Consider the following 21,378-nt stretch of genomic DNA (forward strand, 5'->3'; position numbering starts at 1 on the left):
TCTCCTGAAAACCTCCTCTAGAATGACCCTGGGTTGCCCAGTGACTCCCAGCTGTGACCTAAGGCGCAGAGCTCCCTGTCTCAAAGGAAAGCTGGCTCTCACCTGCAGGGCTCTGGCCATTGGTGAGCGGTGGGCAAGATGCTCCAGGGACTGGCCATGGAGATGATGCTTCACCTTACCCTGAGCTCCCAGGCTCCAACTGCACCCTCACTCAAGCCAGCAGCGTGTCCATCACCAACTGGATGTAGGTCTGTGCGCCACCCTCCACTCCAACCAGCTAGGTATCTACCCTCAGTTGTCAAGTATGTAGGACTTCCCAGGTGGTGACAGTGGCTATGCAGGAGACATAAGAGATGCAGGTTTGATCCCTGGATCTGGAAGATCCTCTGGAGAGGGTGTGGCAACCCGCTCCAGTCTTGCCTGGAGAATCCCATGGACTGAGGAGCCTGGTGGGCTACAGCCTATATAGTTGCAAAGAGCTGGACACGACTGAAGCAACCAGCACTCACACGCATACATCAAGTGTGTGCAGAGCTGGAGGAGCCCTGGAAGTCACTGCGTGGCAACAGTGCGGCACTCCATGGGGCCATCTGAACTGGCAAAGAAGACGGGCGAGAAAACCGTCCGTGTTTTCCCTGTGGACACTATGAAAGGAGCTGCAGGAGGGCTGAGGAGGCGGCGACGGGGAGGCGGGCTGAGAGAGCCGCTGGGGCCAGGACTAAGAATGCGCTTATGTGTGGGGACGAGGAGAGCCGTGAGGTCCTCTAGAGCGAGCAGAGCTCCCCTACTCTCATGGGACGAGGAGAGCCGTGAGGTCCTCTAGAGCAGGGGCGAGGAGAGCCGTGAGGTCCTCTAGAGCAGGGGCGAGGAGAGCCGCGAGGTCCTCTAGAGCAGGGGCGAGCAGAGCTCCCCTACTCTCACGGGACGAGGAGAGCCCGAGGTCCTCTAGATCAGGGGCAAGCAGAGCTCCCCTACTCTCACGGGACGAGGAGAGCCCGAGGTCCTCTAGAGCAGGGGCGAGCAGAGCTCCCCTACTCTCACGGGACGAGGAGAGCCACAAGGTCCTCTAGAGCAGGGGGTGAGCAGAGGTCCCCTACTCTCACGGGACGAGGAGAGCCCGAGGTCCTCTAGAGCAGGGGCAAGCAGAGCTCCCCTACACTCATGGGATGAGGAGAGCCGCAAGGTCCTCTAGAGCAGGGGCAAGGAGAGCTCCCCTACTCTCACGGGATGAGGAGAGCCCGAGGTCCTCTAGAGCAGGGGGTGAGCAGAGGTCCCCTACTCTCATGGGACGAGGAGAGCCACGAGGTCCTCTAGAGCAGGGGCGAGCAGAGGTCCCCTACTCTCACGGCCATGGAGAAGTTGGCTTGGAAGCATCAAAGCTGCAGGAGACAAGGAGACACCAGGTCTCAATCAGCCCATCTCAGGATGTCTGTTGCATCCAGCGTTCTCATCATTTTGGGAACAGGGTTTCCCCAAAGACGTCTGTCCTGAAGCTCTTGGTGTGACCCCTGGCAGAATGGCCCTGGCATTAGCGTCGTTGCTCATTGCTTTGTTGTTCAGTCCCGAAGTCGTGCCTGACTCTTTGCGACCCCACGCAAGGCAACATGCCGGGCTTCCCTGTCCTTCACTGTCTCCCAGAGCTCGCTCAAATTCATGTCCATCCAACCACTGAGTCGGTGATGCCATCCGGCCATCTCGTCCCCTGTCTCCCCCTTCTCCTCCTGCCTTCAATCTTTCTCAGCATCAGGGTCTTTTCCAGTGAGTCGGCTCTTCGCATAAAGTGGCCAAACTATTGGAGCTCCAGCTTCAAACAGGGAGTAGACATAATTGTTCAGATTCCTCCTGCTCAGAACACGTGCATATCATAGTGATCACATATAAAACAAACCGATGCAGTTCTGAAAGGCGGAGAGAAGACAGGCTGGCGAGGGATCCTGGGACTGAGAAAACAGAACCACCGTGTGGCCCTGGGTTTTGCCTTTGCTCATGTCCCATTCTGGTGAAGCTGGAAAACCAGAAACACCAACAGGCTTGGACAAAAAGCCCCAAGAACCAGGAGGGAATAGCCTCTGTTCCAGCCAATGCCATCGAAGAAGCTGTGGCCCCAGCCTCACCCGTGCCAGCCAAGGACAAGCGCAGATTGGGGACTTTCTCTTGCCAGGTTGTAAGAAAGCATTCCAACACTTCCTGACCCCCGGGGTCACACCCAAGAGACTGAGTAGGGAAAACCCTGCCCCACCTCCCAGTGTCGGAGGGGGGGAGCCCAAGACCTGCCCAATGGTAGTGAGAAAGCTCTCCCCCTCACCACAGGGAAGGCCAGGTGAGCGGTCAGGACCTCCACCGTCACCAGCTGGGTGGAGGCCGCCTCCCACTCCATGTGTCAGTGAGGGCCACGTGGGGAGTGGCAGCAAGAGACCCCATCTCTGAGCAGCCAGGAAGGGGTCCACTGGGCTTGACAGAGAGTCTGGACTCCCTCCCACCCCCAGCAGTACGAGAAGTTTCCTCCTGGAGTGGAGGCCAATTTAGTTCCTGGACTTGTATTCAGTGGTGGTGGTGGGGTGGTCCATATGCTCTCACAGAGAGGCCTAACAAAACACAAGGTTCAAATAAGAACCAGAATCTCATAAAATAACATCCAAAGTGCCCAGTTTTCAGCTGAGCTTCACTCATCATACCAAGAACCATTCAGATCTCAACTTGAATAAGAAAAGACCATCATGGCCAACACTAAGAAGACACAGATGTTAGACTTGTCTGAAAAGGATATTCAGAAAGTCATCTCAAAAATACTGTGAAGAGCAATTTCAATCATTTAAGACAAACGAAAAATACATAAGTTCTCCACAAAGCAATAAAAAAGTTCAGAACTGAAAATGTTAGAACAGAAAATGGAAGTTACAGAACTGAAAAATAAATGATGGAAATAAAACTCCTCAGTGAGCTCAGCAGTGAATGAAGAAGAGAGAGGGAAGGATCAGTGAGCTGGACACAGAACAACAGCAATCACCCGACACGGACAACAGGGAAAATAGCAGAAGAATTGATCAACTAACGAGGAATCAGCTGGATCTCAGAGGCATGGAGGAGTATAACAGGGAATTTAACACTTGGGTCAGGGGAGTCCCAGGAGAGAGGAGAAAAAGGGTGGGACTGAAAAGCATTAAAAAAAGAATAATGGTTAAACAACTTCCAGATTTGATGAAACGCATAAATGTTCAATTTCAGTTGAATTGAACAAAACACAGTAAGATAGACCAAAAATGATACTTCTAGGTCTAAGTTTATTTACTGGAGAATTTCCCAAGCATTTAAAGAATTACTTCTGATAATTACTTCCAGAAAATGGAAAAGTATAGAATATTTTTCAACTCAGTATCAGAAGCCAGTGTTATTGATACCAGAGCCAAAGCCAGAAAAGTTGAAAAATAAAGTATTTCAGATTAATATTCAAATATGACTATGGATGCAAAAATTGTTACCAAAATACCATCAGGAATTCTTAACAAACACATTGATGTACTGGTGAATTATAGACTGTGACCAAGTGAGGTTTAGTCCAGGGATCAAGACCAGCTCGATATTTAAGCATCAATAAACGAGGCACACCACGTGCACGTGTGTGCTAAGTCGCTTCCGTCCTGTCCGACTCTTTGCGACCCCGTGGACTGCAGCCCGCCAGGCTCCTCTGTCCCTGGGACTCTCCAGGCAAGAACGCTGGAGTGGGCTGCCACGCCCTCCTCCAGGGGGTCTTCCTGAACCATGGATCAAACTCACGTCTTTTATGTCTCCTCCACTGGCAGACAGATTCTTTACCATTGAGTCACCTGGGAAGCCCCTGCAAAACATAGTGATAGGCTAAGGAAATAAATTTTCAGTCGTACAAAAAAGTCTCCATCCATTCAATATAGAAATATTTAAAAAAAACAAAACACTGTTGGAAAACTAAGAATAGAGAACTTCCTTAACTTGATAAACAGCACCTACAAAACCGCCCTTTAAATGAGGTCCTACCTAATGGCGAGAAACTGAGCCGTTCTTGTTCCCATTCTGAGTGGGCACGAGGCCGGGGTGTTTTTCTCCTCACTCCTGTTAACACAGAGCTGGAAGTGCTGGCCAGTGAAAAATAAGGCCGTAAAAGGAAATAAAGACTGTGCAAGCTGGAAAGAAATGATCAGAATGGCTGCTATTTACAGATGACAGGGTTGTCTACCTAGAAACTCGATAGGAGTGTATACACAATGTATAATCACCTACTTCTAATAACTGAATCTATCAGCGTCATGGAATACAAAGTCAACATGCAAATGTTAATTGCATTACCATATACTAGCAATGCCCATGAAAACTGATGTTTAAAAATATACAATACCATTTATAATTCGTCAAAAATAAGTGCTTAGGAGTATTTGTATATCTAAGTACTTGCAAATGTAACAAAGCATGTGAAGGGCTTGAATTTTGAAATGTTGAAATGATCAAGGGCTGATGAAGGAAATAAAAAATCTAAATAAATAGAAAGACATGCATTAGCATGGATGGAAGATCCAACATTGTGAAGATGGCAATTCTCCCTTCAACTGATATGCTAGTTTAATTTAATTCCATAAGAATTCCAGCAAGATACCACAGGTTTATTAAAAAATTTATATGAAAATGCAAAGAAATTAGAAAACAAAACAACCTTGGAAAAGAAAAATAAAGTGGGTGAATCACTCTACTTGATTTCGAGGTTATCACATAACAGCAGTAGTCAGGACTGCGTGGTATTGGCAGAAGGACAGACAGAGAAGAAGGGGATGGAGCCTAGAAGCAGTTCCATACGCGTCTGGTCAGCAGCCATGACGGGGGGAGTGGTGCTAGAGCAGCTGGAAATCCACACGCAAAAGGGAAGAAGGAAAACAACCTCAGCTTAAACCTTACAGCTTACACAAAAATTAATTCAAAATGTGTCCTCATTTAAATGTGAGATGTAGAACATTAAACATTTAGAAGACTATATAGGAGGAAATATACAGAACCTAAGGCGTGAGAAGTAGTTCTTAGCAATGACGTCAAACACGTGATTCAAAAAGGAAAAATATGGTCAATTGATTTTCAGCAAAAGTAAAACATTCGCCCTGCAAAGACTGTGTGACGAGGATGAAAGTACGAGAAGCGGATGGGGGAGAGTGTGTGCAAACCACAGACCTGATTAAGAAACAGGCTACGGAAACTGTAAAGAGTGCTCAAAACACAACACTAAAATAAATAAAAGAGAGTGTGTGCAAACCGCAGACCTGATTACGAAACAGGCTACGGAAACTGTAAAGAGTGCTCAAAACACAACACTAAAATAAATAAAAGAGAGTGTGTGCAAACCGCAGACCTGATTACGAAACAGGCTACGGAAACTGTAAAGAGTGCTCAAAACACAACACTAAAATAAATAAAAGAGAGTGTGTGCAAACCGCAGACCTGAACCATTAGGGAAATAACGAATTAAACCATGATATCACCTACACTCATTAAAACAGTTAAGGCGAAAACAATTAAGCGAAAAATAACTATAATGTCACAAACTGGCAAAGATGAGAGAGACTCCATCACTCATTCATCGCTGGTGGCATGAAAAATGGTATAGCCATTATGGAAGATATTCATCAGTGCTTTATGCATTAAACATACCATTTGATCCAGAAATTACACTCCTATATATTTATTCCAGAAAAATAAATCCTTAAATCTGCAAAAAAATACCCCCAAAACCTGTAAACAGTTGTTCATAGCAATTACATTTATGAAGTCCAAACCTAGAAACAACCAAATGTTTCTCGGCAGGTGAATGTTTAAAAAACACTGTGATCCATTCATACCATGGAATGCTACTCTGTATAAAACAACGATGAGACTTTTAAAGATACAAATCTTGTATGAATCCGAAATCTTAAGGACACTGTGATGAATAAAAAAGCTGGGTCAAAAAGGAACATGCTGTGTGATCCCATATAGATTTAAAAAAAAGAAAAAATGAATGATTGTCAGGGATTGGGGACGGTATGAGACAGGAAGGTGGGTGTGATGACGGAAGTGAAGCGTGAATGGCATCTTCACAGTGATGGAATAGTTCTGTATCTCGATTTGGTGGTGGTTGCAATAATCCACACCCATGATAAAGTGAGATAAAACTATGTCCATACATTGTACAGAGTTCAGTCCAGACTTTCACCTTGTACTAAAATTAGGTAATATGTAACCCCTGGGGTTTTCTGAGTACCTGTCACCTCTGTAATATTTTCAAAACTTCTTGTGAAGCTATAATTATTTCAAAACGAAAGGTTTGAAAACAATAGCCAGATTAAACTAGCACAGTGCATATAGAAAGACAAAGGTAAGAATGACAGAAGACTTCAGTTCAGGAACAACACATGTCAGACAACACAAGTATCATCTTTAATCACTGAAAGAAATTTAAAAAATTGTCAATTTTTAGCCATTCAGTTCAGTTCAGTTGCTCAGTCGTGACCGACTCTTTGTGACCCCATGAATCACAGCACACCAGGCCTCCCTGTCCATCACCAACTCCCAGAGTTCACTTAAACTCATGTCCATCGAGTCGGTTATGCCATCCAGGCATCTCATTCTCTGTCGTCTCCTTCTCCCGCCCCCAATCCTTCCCAGCATCAGAGTCGTTTCCAGTGAGTCAGCTCGTCGCATGAGGTGGCCAAAGTATTGGAGTTTCAGCTTTAGCATCAGTCCTTCCAATGAACACCCAGGATCGATCTCCTTCAGAATGGACTAGTTGGATCTCCTTGCAGTCCAAGGGACTCTCAAGAGTCTTTTTCAACACCCCAGTTCAAAAGCATCAATTCTTTGGTGCTCAGCTTTCTTCACAGTCCAACTCTCACATCCATACCTGGAATAGCCTTGACTAGATGGACCTTTGTTGGTAAAGTAATGTCTCTACTTTTTAATATGCTGTCTAGGTTGGTCATAACTTTCCTTCCAAGGAGTAAGCGTCTTTTAATTTCATGGCTGCAATCAGCATCTGCAGTGATTTTGGAGCCCAAAAAAATAAAGTCTGACACTGTTTCCACTGTTTTTCCATCTATTTCCCATGAAGTGATGGGACCAGATGCCATGATCTTTGTTTTCTGAATGTTGAGCTTCAAGCCAACCTTTTCACTCTCCTCTTTCACTTTCATCAAGAGGCTTTTGAGTTCCTCTTCACTTTCTGCCATAAGGGTGGTGTCATCTGCATATCTGAGGTTATTGATATTTCTCCCGGCAATCTTGATTCCAGCTTGTGCTTCATCCAGCCCAGCATTCCTCATGATGTACTCTGCATAGAAGTTAAATAAGCAGGGTGACAATATACAACCTTGATGTACACCTTTTCCTATTTGGAACCAGTCTATTGTTCCATGTCCAGTTCTAACTGTTGCTTCCTGACCTGCATACAGATTTCTCAAGAGGCAGGTCAGCTGGTCTGGGATTCCCATCTCTTTCAGAATGTTCCACAGTTTATTGTGATCCACACAGTCAAAGGCTTTGGCATAGTCAATGAAGCAGAAATAGATGTTTATCTGGAACTCTCTTGCTTTCTCCAAGATCCAGCGGATGTTGGCTATTTGATCTCTGGTGCCTCTACCTTTTCTAAAACCTGCTTGAACATCTGGAAGTTGATTCCGTTCATCCGTTCAGGTGCTCAGTCGTGTCCGACTCTTTGCGACCCCGTGGACTGTAGCCTACCAGGCTTCTCCGTCCATGGGATTCTCCAGGCAAGAATACTGGAGTGGGTTACCATTTCTTCTCCAGGTGATCTTCCCGACCCAGGGATCTAACCCGGGTCTCCCGCATTGGAGGCAGACGCTTTAACCTCTGAGCCACCAGGGAAGCCCACACACCAGGGAAGTTCATTAAATATCTTCAAAAAACCAGACTTTTCAGACATGCAAAACTGAACGAAGTCAGCACCAACAAATCCATCCTACAAGAAATGTTAAAGGAAGTTCTTCAGCAGATGGAAAACAATACAGATGAAAACCTGTCTCTACATAAAGGATTCCACAATGCTGGAAATGGAAACTGCATGGAAATATTAAATAAAGGTTTTTCTTATTATTTAAATAGCTTTAAAAAATCTTTACCGTTGGAAGCAAAGATAGTAACAAGGTACTATGATGTTTATAAAATTTGTAGAAGTGAAATAAATGACAACAAAATGCAAATCTGGAAAGAACACGATGAAAGCACATTTGACTCTTGACCTGCGCAGAGGTTATGGGAACTGACCCTCCTTGAAGTTGAAAATCCACCTGTAACTTTACTGCTGACCCTCTGTGTCTATGGATCTGCATCCTTGGATACAACCAATGAGGATCATGAAGCGATGTAGGAGGCATTTACTGAAAAAAAATCTGCGTACAAGTGAACCTGCAGAGTTCCAAATCTCTGCTGTTCAAGGACCCTTGTACTTTGTTGTAAGGTTCTTAGGGGAATGCTTGAAGACTGTTGTCATCTGGTCGCTAAATTGTGTCTGGCTCTTTGGGACCCCATGGACTGCTGCACGCCAGGGTTCCCTGACCTCCGCTACCTCCCAGAGTTTGCTCAAGTTCAGGTCCATTTGAGTCGGTGATACTATCTATTATAACCTATAATTATATATCACATTATAATAATTATAAAAATATGATTACATTACATAATTGTATATCATACAATTATAATTATAACATATAATTATATCTATAATTACATATCATAGACACATACTGTCTAGGATAGCTGTCTCTTCCTCTGCCAGCCCCTTCTCCTTTTGTCTTCAGCTGAGGTGGACGGTACGAAGTTGATGTTAGAATACAAAGCTCTGCAGTGTAACGTGAAGGTAAGCACTACAAGACGACTGTGAGATACAGGTGCGAAGTCAACAGAAGAGATAACTGACCTCAGAAAAATAGCCAGTTAACCCAAGTAAAGGTAGTGAAATAGGAAGGAGAGGAACCCACAGACAGGCAAATCGAAAGCGGATGACCAAACGGTAGGGTAAATCCAACCCATATCACCATTTCACTAAATGCAAATGGTCTAAACTCCCAATTAAAAGGCTTCCCTGGTGGCTCCGACAGTAAAGGATCTGCTTGCAATGCAGGAGACCTAGTTTCGATCCCTGGGTCAGAAAGATCCTCTGGGGAAAAGATGGCAACCCACTCCAGTATTTTTGCCTGAAGAATCCTGTGGACAGAGGAGGCTGGAGGGTTAGAGTCCATAGGGTTGCAGGGTCACACGTGACTGAGCAACCAGCTCTTTCGCTGTCACTTCTTTCACTCATCAGAGCAGATGAAAAAGTGAATCATAACTTCATTTTGCTGCGCTTCCCCTGCTCTCCTGCACACCCTTTCCATCCTCCCCTAGCACTCAGATCCCCAGGGCAGAGGGGTTCAAAAGGCTTTGCTGTCTTGAACAGTACAACAGGTTTGCGTTCTGCGTTTACTGCCCTGTGCTTCCAGGGGTGAGGCAGCCACTCTCGGAATCAGATTCCTCAACATCTCATCTTTAAACATGTAGGAAAACAGTGCCTTCTCTGCTGTTTCGCCCTGCGAGAAATACTGGCGGAGCGTGGCTGCAGCCCTCCAGGCATGATGAACAGGACAAAGCCTGTATCCTGGCCTCAGAGGGGAAGGAGCCCTCCCGATGGGTGGCCTTGGAGCAGAGTCCTGGGGGATGAGGGTGGCGGGGGACGTCAGGAGGGGAATTTCTGCAGAGGGTCCAGCCACACCTCTGAACAGAGGGCACTGCTGGCTCAGAGGAAGCCGGAGGTCAGGGAGGGGAGGGAAGGGGATTAGAGGGGCGGGGCCCACGCTGGACTCTGAAGCCCCCTCGTAGCTGGAAGAGGGTCTTCTTCTACCCTCAGACCAGGATGAGCCCCCCAGGGGACACTTCCCCCATGCCCAGCACTGCTCCTCACACACAGGAGGTCTGGTCCAGAAACTCTTTCTTCCTTAGTGATTATCCATTTCTTTCTTATAAGAAATTGAATTTGGAGCAATTATTTCTATTTCTAGTTGTTTCTAATTACAGTTCCCTATCTGGAAATCAATGTATAGCTTCTGTGCTTTGCACTTAGCTCTGAATCCAGCCCACGCTGGGCCTGAATTTCCATTTGGCACTAAATGAAGATAGTCAGGGGTGAGGACGACCAGTGTGTGTGTGTGTGTGTGTGTGTGTGTGCGTGTGCACACATGCCCAATGCAGACAAGTGTGAGTGTGTGTGTGTGTGTGCATGCGTGCGTGTGCACACATGCCCAATGCCTGCAGACAAGAGTGAGTGTGTGTGTGCGTGCGTGTGCACACATGCCCAATGGCTGCAGACAAGTGTGAGTGTATGTGTGTGTGCATGCATGCGTGTGTGTGCACACATGCCCAATGCCTGCAGACAAGAGTGAGTGTGTGTGTGTGTGTGTGCACACATGCCCAATGCCTGCAGACAAGTGTGTGTGTGTGTGTGCGCGTGTGTGTGCACACATGTCCAATGCCTGCAGGCAAGAGTGAGTGTGTGTGTGTGTGTGCACACATCCCCAATGCCTGCAGACAAGTGTGTGTGTGTGTGTGTGTGTGTGCGTGTGTGTGTGTGTGCGTGTGTGTGCACACATGCCCAATGCCTGCAGGCAAGAGTGAGTGTGTGTGTGTGTGTGCACACATGCCCAATGCCTGCAGACAAGTGTGTGTGTGTGTGTGTGTGTGTGCACACATGCCCAATGCCTGCAGGCAAGTGTGTGTGTGTGTGTGTCTGCGTGCGTGTGATGCCTGCAGACAAGAGTGAGTGTGTGTGTGCGTGCGTGTGCACACATGCCCAATGCCTGCAGGCAAGTGTGTGTGTGTGTGTGTGTGTGCGCGCGCGTGCGTGTGATGCCTGCAGACAAGAGTGAGTGTGTGTGTGTGTGTGTGCGTGCGTGTGCACACATGCCCAATGCCTGCAGGCAAGTGTGTGTGTGTGTGCGCGCATGCGTGTGATGCCTGCAGACAAGAGTGAGTGTGTGTGTGTGTGTGCGTGCGTGTGCACACATGCCCAATGCCTGCAGGCAAGAGTGAGTGTGTGTGTGTGTGCGTGCGTGCGTGTGATGCCTGCAGACGTGAGTGTGTGTGTGCGTGTGTGCGTGTGCACACATGCCCAATGCCTGCAGGCAAGTGTGTGTGTGTGCAATGCCTGCAGACCAGAGTGTGTGGTGTGTGCACGTGACGGTAAATGTGTGTGCTGAATGTGTATATGTCGTGTGTGTCCAGGGAACTGGACGTGGCTGCGTAGTTTTGCTCCCAGAGGTCCCGGCACAGGTTGCTGAGAAAGTCCACCCTGGGAAATTTTGACGTCAGGAGAGCTATTTTATTTTCCAGAGTTTATGCCGCCCCATGAGAACACGGAGGTTGTCAGAGCCAGCCCACAGCCTCTACCTGTGAGCCAGAGGGGGCCCCCTGTGTGGTCAGGAAGACAAGACTTGTGTCTCTGAGCAGCTGCGAGGACAGCCCGGCTCCGGGCTCACGGTCACGCCACCACGCTGCCTCTGCTTCCTGTCCATCAGCCCGGATGCCCTGGGTCTCACCACCTCGAAGCCAGTAGCAGAGGATCTGATTCGATGATCAGGCTGATGTTATTCTCTGCGCTCTAATGAAGAGCCCATATTATGCAAATATAGGCGATTATGACAGTGAGTTTTTCATTGCAAATTCATTCTCCAAGCCCAAAATAAACTTTTGCCATGCCAGGGGGCTGCGCTAACACATGGAAGATAGGAAAACTCATTTCAGGAAGACTGCGTCCCAGGAAAAAAAAAATAATTAAGCTCTTTGGAATTAATTTGAGGCCTTTCATATTTATATTTTCTGACTCCTTATTGAAAGTTAGAGGAAACAATCAACCCTATTTCATTTTTTCTAGTAAATTATGGGAAGAAAGAAAGAAACAGTAGCCTCTACGGGATGAAATACGATCTGTATTCAGGCTTCTCTGGACGCAGCAGATCTAAGCACATGCTGACACCGCCTCCTGCTATAACCCGCCCTCATCCACCAGGCACAGCTGAATGCGAGGGTAGCTGCCCCTCCAGGGGGAGAGCACCCTCCTGAGGGGGCTTCCCCTCCTGGGAAGTGTCCAGCCTGGGGGGAGACCCCGCTCCGCATCCCTGACGCTAAACCAACTCAGGTCGTCACTCGTGAGGCCAACTGTCAAGTCCACGGTCACCTGGGTGTCTTTCCTCCTTTTCTCTGCAGAAGAAAGGATGGCGAGGCTGGAGACCAGGAAGCCACCTGGCTGTCCTGCCCTGGGCGGACTGGAGGCCCTGAGCCGCAGGTCCAGAAAAGTGGTGGGACCCGGTGGGCGCCCGTGGGATGCTGTGCAGTCATCCGCTGCATCTTAGCGCCACCCACCTGCTGTCCAGCTGTCACCAAATTGAGGAAAGTTCTCCCTTTTGGGACCAGACTTTATCTGGGTTCCAGGAGCAGTGTGACCTCAGGGTCCCAGGTCTGTGCTGCGTCCACCCATGGAGGTAGTTCTCCATATAGACGCACCTGGAGCCTCTTCAATCCACCTGCCTGGCTGTGGGCTCACCTGGTAGAAGGGCCTCTGTGGCCCAGGATTCCTGTCTTTGAAGAGGCAGGAACCCCAACCCAGAGTGGCAACAACCTCGGGGAGAAAGGAGTTTGTTGATTGGCTGCAGAAGCATCCCGTGGTCGCTGTGGGTCTAAACCTGAAGGCGGTGCAGACTCCCACGTGGGCCTGCGGTCAGGAGGGCAGGGTGAGCGGCTGGGGAGAAACTCCTCCCTCTGCCCACCTGGCTGCTGCTCAGCGAGGCTCCCAGGGTCTTGACCGGAGTCCAAGGCCATTGCCCTTGGCCTGACCTTGGTGAGTTTAGACTCACTGTGACTCTGGGGGACCCTCGCACCTCCCCCGGCTCTGCAGGCGCCTGGCGTCTCTCAGCCTCTCCCCGTGGCGCCCCCAGCTGGTCTCCCCCATCTCTGCCCGCTGCTCGGCTCGCTTCGGGGGGCCTTTGGGGTGGCTCCCAGATAGCTCGTTCTCTCTCTATGTCTCCTGAAGCTTCCTCAAAGGAGCAGCAGCCTCGCTGGGGTGTCTGAAAGGACCGTCTCCTCCCCACGGGTAAGTTTCTCCTCCGCCTTCTCCTCCGAGCAGCTGGAGGCAGAAGCCAGGCTGACGCTTCCGTAGTGCGTCTCCTCCTGCTTATTTTCTGTCAGACCCTGAGATTCAGCTTCTCAACACGTGGGGTCTACCTGGCTGCTGCCGTTCTTTCATCAAGCCTGCCTGGTAGTTAATGAGCACTTTTGATATGCAAATTCAGACATTTCTCGAGCTCTGGAGAGTGTTCTATTGTGTCTTTGAAGGTGGTTTGTGTCCCATTGAAACCAGTGGCCCCCATGTGCCACCAGAATGGAATCCATCATCCCCTCTGCGTCCTTCGCTGAGCCTGGCTGGGTGCTCAGACTGGGTCCTCCCGCGCTCCAGGGCTGGGATTCCCTGCTCCAGCCCCGGGACCCCTCACCTCTCCCCAGAGACCTCCAGGCCAGCCTGACCATCCAGGAGGCCAAGGTCCGGGCTTCTCTGAGCTAGCAGAGCTCGGCCACTTCCACGGCTGCCCTGGAACTTCTAGAGCATCCTAGCCGAAGGCGTGCTCACCTCACCCCCAGCTCCAGACACCCTGCCTCCCTTATCTTCCCAGCCTGGGTCAGCCCAGTAGCTCATGCGATCTTGTCCTTTGTTCCTAAGATTGTTCCATCTCCCTGAACCCCCATCTTGGGCACGGGGCTCTGTCTCCCTTGGCCCAGGGCTCAGTGGTGCTGAGACATCCTGGCGGGTGTCTGGCCTCCCTGTGATTGGCTCTTCACCCGAGCTGTGTTGCAGAAAGGACTGCGGCTCTCCCCAGTGAGGGGGCTCCTCTGGGGGCCTCCCAAGCCCTCATTTGCACGTGGTGTAATTCTGGATTCTTCTGAAATGTGCACCTGCATATATGCTCACTGGGCTCTTCTGAAGGTTTGCGATCCATGGGGTCGCAAAGAGCTGGAAATGACTGAACGACTGAACAACAGCAATGGCTGTTTCATGGCCTCTTCCAATCCCGACAGCCCTGGGCTGGCTTTGGAATGCCGCTCCGTCTTCTCTGGGGTTCCCGCACATTTTCCTGCCTCCGCACCTATTCTGAATCAACAAGCGCACTGTGGCAGGCAGCAGCCATCCTGCTTCTGGCGGTCAGTCTGGTAACAAAGCCTGGCTTTGCCCACCTGCTTCAGGAGACGTTGCTGTCAGGGCCTCTGCGTGGGGTCATTGGTGGGTTTCCAGCTTCGCCAACTTAAGGACCCATTGCTGCTCATCTGAGGGCTCCTTCAGAGGACTCATCCCTGCTGACATTAAACTGCCCACGTGTCTCCTTACATGTCAGTTCCCTGCCACTGACCCTGACCGCCCTGGCTCTCTGCAGTGACTGCCTCCGTTCAGGAGTCTGGTGGGCACACGGTTTTGCTGAATGAGTCAGTGCATGAGTGGGTAGCACCTGCCCGGATGTCCAGGAGGTTTCCCTGTGGTCCGTGGACCTTTGTCCCCAACATGGGCAAGGAACTGTCCTTCTCAAGCAGCCGAGTGGTCATTCCAGGCAGCCTCTCCTGGAGGCTGGAGGGGGATAGGGAAGGCTGGGGCGGGGGAGAGAGGGATGGAGGGAGGGGTATAAACTAGCTGTTACAAAAAATTAGGTATTAATAAGGAAGAGCACCCTCTGCACCTTGCCTCCGGCCGGGATGCAGTCTCAGGCCCTCAGCGGATGCTCAGATGACTGCAGGCTTGGTGTTTGAGGTGGGCACGCTCTCCAGGGGCCCTTGTCATCTCCCCGCCCTCTATGAGCCCCCCTGAGTGTGGGCCGACCTCTGACTGGCTCTTAAGCCATAGAAACAGCAGAGGTGCTGAGTGTGATCACCCCTGTGATGATGCAGTTGAAGATCGTGGAAGCCTTCCTCACTAGCCTGGAAGTAGCTGCGTATGAGTCGTTCTAAGGGGAGGGCTGCATGGCAGGACTGGGGATGACGGCCTCTGGGTGACAGATGAAGGGAGACCCAGGCCAGGGGGGACGGCCTGGAAGGGGCGCAACGCTGCCCACAGGCAGGTGAGCCTGGGAGCAGATCCACCCACAGCTGAGCCTCAGGTGGGGTCTAAGCTCTGCCTGAGACCACCTCGCGGTCGGCTGAGGACCAGCTGGACTGTGCCCTGAGCCCCAGTGTCCATGCAGAGCCCGGGGCTGTCCCCGCTTGCCTGTCCAGCCCCAGGACCCAGAGAGGAACTTCCTCTAAAGCAGCCTCCTGAGAGCCCCCTGACCCCGTCGGCCTGGGGGTCAGACTCTCCTCTGCACATTCACACCTTAAAAAGGCCGCCTGACCATCTAGCCTGTTCTCAGCAAAAAACGCCTCAGCGTTTCAACCACTGAGATTACGCAGGTTTTCACATACCTGTGTTTTCTGGGTTACATTTCCCCTCCCCACAACTGGATGGAGGAGGAAAGGATCAAATATGTATCTTCAAGCATTTTCCCAGAACTTTGGAAAATCTATACAGTGTCTCATCTGGAAACAGAGATAAATCTGAAATTAAACACCTAAGGAGTCAGGTCCTGAAGACAGCCACCCAGAGTGGGCGAAACCAAACCTTTTATTATTGATTTTATCTTTATTTGCATATTCTTGTTGGGAAAACAGCTGTGAGGATGATGATAGCAACACTTATCATTATTGTGATTTTATTCAGTGTTTATTGATCATTTCCTCTACGATGGACTCTCTGAGGATAGACAGATCAGAGGATTGATTTTTTTTAATCCCTCCAACAATTTGGCACAAATCTGTAAATACACACTTCATAGACTTCCTGAAACTGCTTGACCCCTGGTAGATTTATCGCTTACCACTGAATATGTCCTGCCTGGTGGGAAATCATGCCTGCGATTCAGCTGACTCAGAGCAAAGGGCCCCATGCGCACAGCCCAGCTGCTAGAATAGAGGTTCTCCTCCTTAACTCAGAGCAGCCCCAGCCTTATCGATCTTAGAACCAAATGTCAAATACCCCACTTTCCACAATGAATGTCTCTCTTGAAAGTCCTGTGTAAATTGAATTTTTATAAATCAAATTGTATTGTAAAGTCAGTAAGGAGAAGGACTGTTTATGGGAAACTTGTTTGCCTTCCTTTATAAATGGAAGAAAACCATGCGTGGGTAAGGGATTTTAGTTAACACTACTTGTAGGCACTTTTTAATCATTTTCACAACATCAGGTTTGTTGTTTGTTTTTAACGGGTTTACTAGTTCTCTGATTGTACTTTGGGAACATTAATGCGGCGGTGAGCTTGTTTACATCCCAGGGAAAGGTCTGCAATCCTGGAGATTCATCACACATCCATCAGGCGCAGACAGACGCCAAGGCTGCCGACTCCAGACCCTCCTTGGAGAAGCACCGCAGCCAGGAGTAAGTCAAAGCCCTTCCCTTCCTGGCAGCGTTTACGTTCTCCCTAGAGCTGCACGGTCCGCCTCTGGCACCCATCTTCACGGGCAGCAAGCAAGGAGCCAGCCTGCTCTGACTGTGCGCCGACGTCCTCCTGCAAGGGATCCTCCCCACCCGGGGATCCAGCCCGGGCCTCGGGCATTGCAGGCGGATTCTTTACCATCCGCACCACCAGGGAAGCCTATGAACGAGGGGCAGCACCCGTTTCTTACTGCATCTAGGGGCTCGGTGACCAGCATGCAAAATTTTCTCCGTGGGAAGCGATTCAGTCACTATTTTTTATAATAAAAAGATGGGTGGCAGAGGTACCATCTGATCTGCTGGAAAACACTGAATAGGGAACCTGTGAAGGGGGTCAGGGCGCAGAGTCCTCTGCGTCTGTCGCTCGCAGTCATCACTTCCCTGCTTGGACGTTCATTCCCTCTCCTGTGAAATTCACTTGTTTACGCTCCCATCTCCACAGGTAGCAGTGAGCACTCACCACGACTGCAGCGAGCTACTGGGAGTAGAGACGCGAACGCTACCCACGGCGTCCCTGTTTCGGGGAATTAGAATGCAGCCGAAGCAAAGAATCAGATGATCAATTTTACCGGCCATCAGTGCCGGGATAGACAATTCCCTAGAGGCATGAGTCGACGCAGGGATCAATTCACAACTTATATTTTGTCCTCACTGTCCCTTTGATTATCAGTGGGGACAAGTGCGGCTGTCTCCCCCTCCCCCAGCACGACTCAGGTCCCACGACTTCTCTGCTCAGTAGAAGTGGCTGCATCCTCTAAGTCACAGAACGCGGTCTTGATTTAGAAAATCACAGGCCTATTCTGCACGCTGTTTAACACTTTATTCCAACCTACATTCCCCCAGCCCCTGCACCTCCCCTTGTGCTAAGGCGACTAGTGTTTGGGCCGTTTGACCAGGAGGCGCTCATCCCGGTCCAGTCAAAACTGGAAGCCATTCTAGGCTCCTCAAGCACGGAGTTCTGAGTCTGGGAACAGGGTCCACTGTGGAAAGCGGATGACAAAGCTTGACTTGCCATGGTGGTCTCTAGCGTCAGGTCTCTGCCCACCGGGATGTGGATTCTGTGTGTTTTTCGTCAGATAGTATTTAGTGAGCTTTCCACGTGTGGGGTCCTGGAGACATCATGATGAACAGTCATCCCCAGAGATGCCTGTGACAAAACGCGTCTGCACGTTCCCTCCCGCCTGCGGCGACAATGCCTCTGCCCCTGGGGTGTCACCTTCTGATGACTCCTTCTCAGGAGTCCACCAGCCCTACCGTAACTCCCCTTGGCCCCCACTGGCCTCTCAAGCCGACCAAGAACTTTCCAAGAACACCGTTGCCCTTCCAACAGACGCATTTCTTGGTGAGTGTCTTCTGAGCCCTCTCAGGGAGGACTGTGGAGAAACGCAGACTCACATAACACATCCTCTCCAGCATCCTCGGTGTGGTCAGCCAGCGGTTCCTTCTCTCTCCTTTATGCCAGGGAGGATTTGGCCTCTCCAATGAGGTTGTCAGTGGACTGAGTTTTAATCAAGCAATCAATCAAGAAAACTGGTAGAAAGTCCTTCAGCTTCTGGAGCTCATGTATTTTATCTAGACTCTCTGGTAAGCACTCCTGCTACTGGTAAATTTGGTCTCATCCCAATGTATCTTCCTTCCTCTTCGGTCTGACACCCTTCACATTCATTTCCACACAATCCCTCATATTTTTGCTGGTGAAAATTAGCAAGCCCTTATCATTCTTTCAGGCTAGAAACTCCCTCCTCCAAGTCAGCCGTTGTACAGGCCTCCTGCTGAAACCTGGAGAGACCCAACTCTAGTTGCAGATGGAGGGGTGAGGAGAGTGGGTTTGGGGAGGCCAGGCATCGCCTTGCAAGTCGCCCCCCTCAGACAAGCGCGTGCAAGGTCTTTACACAGGGCTGAGTTAGCTGGACTCCTCGGAGTCAGGAGCAGGGACTGCCTCTGCTGGAAAGGGGTCCTCAGAGACGGTCAAGCTTCTCAGCTCTGCTTAAGTCCATCCAGATGCACCCATTGCAATGCTCAGAGTCCCATTTCTCCCAGTCAATTCTTTACCTTACACAAAAGAGTTAGTAGGAAGGAAACGGCACCTGACTCCAGTATTCTTGCCCGGGAAATCCCGTGGACAGAGGAGCCTGGTAGGCTACAGTCCATGGGGTCACAAAGAGTCAGACACGACTTGGTGACTAAATAGCAACAACAGAATTCAACGTAAAGTCTGCAACTTGTGTGATTATATTTTGCTCCCGATTTTAAACCAGCTCCTCACTGCAGCTACAAGAAGCAAGAGATCATTTTAGGGTTGTCCTGGAATGTCTCTGGTTCTCTGACCATGGCTTAAATTGAGCCTTTATAACCCTGAGTTTATAATTTTTCCCTAGAAGTTCTGCAGTGTAATTACAAGAGAATTCTCACCCCGTAGTCCCGGGTCATCTTTACCATGAGGGTGGCCACGTGAAGTCACCTCGCGCCTGCAGCCCTGGATTCTACAGGCAGCACACCATGACCAATAGGAGATTCTCTTTGTGATGCCACAGCTCACCATGGGCTTGACCGTACCCAACTGCCCAGTGCTAATCACCTCAGAATGTTATTCAAGACCAAGGATATAGCCAAGCCAATTCCAGAATCCCATCTCTGAGGGTCTGTTTCCTGAGCTGGCACTACTTCTGGTACTAAACGTTTTAATAGCCAGCATTCAATCAGGGTAATACAGATCGCACAGGCATTTTCACACGGGGGATTTAATACAAGGAACTGGCTACACAGGTTTTAGAGGGATTGAAAGAGCAAAGAGAAACGCTGTTGAAAGCTCTAAATAATAATCAAAGTTTTAAAAAAGTACAACACATCTCTTAGAACTGGGGGACCAGCAAGGCAGAGGCTGGGTTATCAGACCCTCAGAGCACTGAGAACCGAAGAATTGATGCTTTTGAACTGTGGTGTTGGAAAAGACTCTTGAGGGTCCTTTGGACGGCAAGTAGATCAAACCACTCAACCCTAAAGAAAATCAACCCTAAATATTCATTGGAAGGGCTGATGCTGAAGCTAAAGCTCTAATACTTTGGCCACCTGATGCGAAGAGCCAACTCATCTGAAAAGACCCTGATGCTGAAAAAGATTGAGGGCAGTGGGAGGAGGTGGTGACAGAGGATGAGATAGTTGGATGGCGTCACCGACTCAACGGACATGAGTTTGAGCAAACACAGGGAGACAGTGGAGGACAGAGGAGCCTGGGGCACTGCGGCCCATGTGACCCCAGACATAGCTTAGTGACCGGGCAATGACAGGAGCACTGAGGAGCCCCATGGGGCCGGGGGTCCAGCTTGCAGCACCGAGTGCTTTCCAGCAGCTGCTGTCCTCCGAGAGAGCCCAGGCTCCTCTCTGGCTGTGCCCCTCACCCCCGGAGCAGAGGCAGCTGTTGCTGCACCCACGTGTGTAGATCTGGTGACTCCGACGGTGAAGAGTCCACCTGCAGTGCGGGAGACCTGCGAAGATCCCCTGGGGAAAGCGATGGCTCCTCACCCCAGTATTCTTCCCTGGAGAATTTCATGGACAGAGGAGCCTGGTGGGCTCCAGTCCATGGGGTCGCAGAGAGTCAGACGTGACTGAGCGACTGTTACTTTCACTTTTACTAGAGAGAACAGAACTGGAGAAGCAAGAATTGGTGGTTGGCCGAGGAGGTGAATGAAATTTCCTCTCCAAAGAGAAGGAAAACAAGAGCCCAGAGAGTCTGAGTGAGTTTGGAGTTGGAAGGAGGGGATGAAGGAAAAAGAGGGTTGTTGAAACTAATAGCCTGTTATGGCAGCAGCACTGAGGCAAACGGGAAGAGGACATTCGGAAGTCACTTTGCAGTGAATTAAGAGCGTGCTTGCCTCTCTCTGACGTTCTTTGAGAGAAATAATTCCCAGGGTTTGAATAAAATTGAGATTGTTGTTCATTCCTTTCCTTTGGACCTCAAGTGCAGAGGGTTCCTCGGGGCCTTGGCTCAGAGTGGCTCATTACCATCCTGGGCTCAAGCAGGACTCCCCTCTCCGTTTTTATTCCGTAGCTTTTACTCCATGGCTGAGTCTCATCACCGTCCTTGCCTCTTGTCCAGGAATCCCCATGATGCGTTTAATATATGCAGTTATATGGCTGTGCAACTTTGAAAAATCGTGTGTATATGTATGCACATACAAAAATATGCTAAATTTATGTGAAATAGTGTGCTATAATCTCATTTGGTTTCATGTATCTTACACAAAGCACCATGTATTTAGGCTTTTCCTTTGCTGCTCTGTAGCTCATAATTATGGACTCTGGCCACTGAATAGAATGTTGATGTGTTTCTTGCAATGTTAGTTAGTCAAGCCCCAGAAATAGACATGCAGGCTTCCTAGAAACCCCTGAGACTTCCAAGGACCCAAGTCTCTGTGTGAATTTCTTTAGGATTTGTATACAGGAGGGTAATAGAACATATCTATGATCTCTTTTCTTAAACTGAGATATAATTTACATGCCATAAAGTCTACCCTTATAAAATGTGCAGTTCAGTGATTTCAGTGCGTTCACAAGTACTGCGCACCCTTACAGTCTAATTCCAGGACATCTTTATTTCCCTATAAAGAGACCCCGCACCTATTAGCAGTCACTTCCCATCTCCCCCCAGCAGCCACACACCTGCTTTCTGATTGGATTGGCCTGCGTTTCTTTCCTTTTGAAAACTTTTTCTATTAACTTATTGACTTTCAGGTGACAGAAGTCAAATTAATCAATACCTCAGTTCATAAAACATGAAACTATTCTCTCCTTTCTCTCCTCCTTTTTCCCTTAAATAATCCATTTCCCTCAGATCCTGCCCC

At 49.3% G+C, this 21,378-nt stretch overlaps 1 long non-coding RNA gene across 1 annotated transcript; it reads left to right on the forward strand.

The window, feature by feature from the left end:
* The first annotated feature begins 16,129 nt into the window (after positions 1-16,129).
* On the forward strand, positions 16,130-20,975 carry LOC148777752 (uncharacterized). Its single transcript, XR_016037534.1, has 3 exons — positions 16,130-16,480; positions 16,980-18,121; positions 18,916-20,975. It is a non-coding gene; the product is annotated as an uncharacterized LOC148777752 (long non-coding RNA).
* The last annotated feature ends 403 nt before the right edge of the window (positions 20,976-21,378 follow it).

This window comes from Moschus berezovskii, chromosome 6 (genome assembly GCF_049115385.1).
Source record: "Moschus berezovskii isolate FMDL1 chromosome 6, NW_MosBer_1.0, whole genome shotgun sequence".
NCBI classification, from domain to species: Eukaryota; Metazoa; Chordata; class Mammalia; order Artiodactyla; family Moschidae; genus Moschus; species Moschus berezovskii.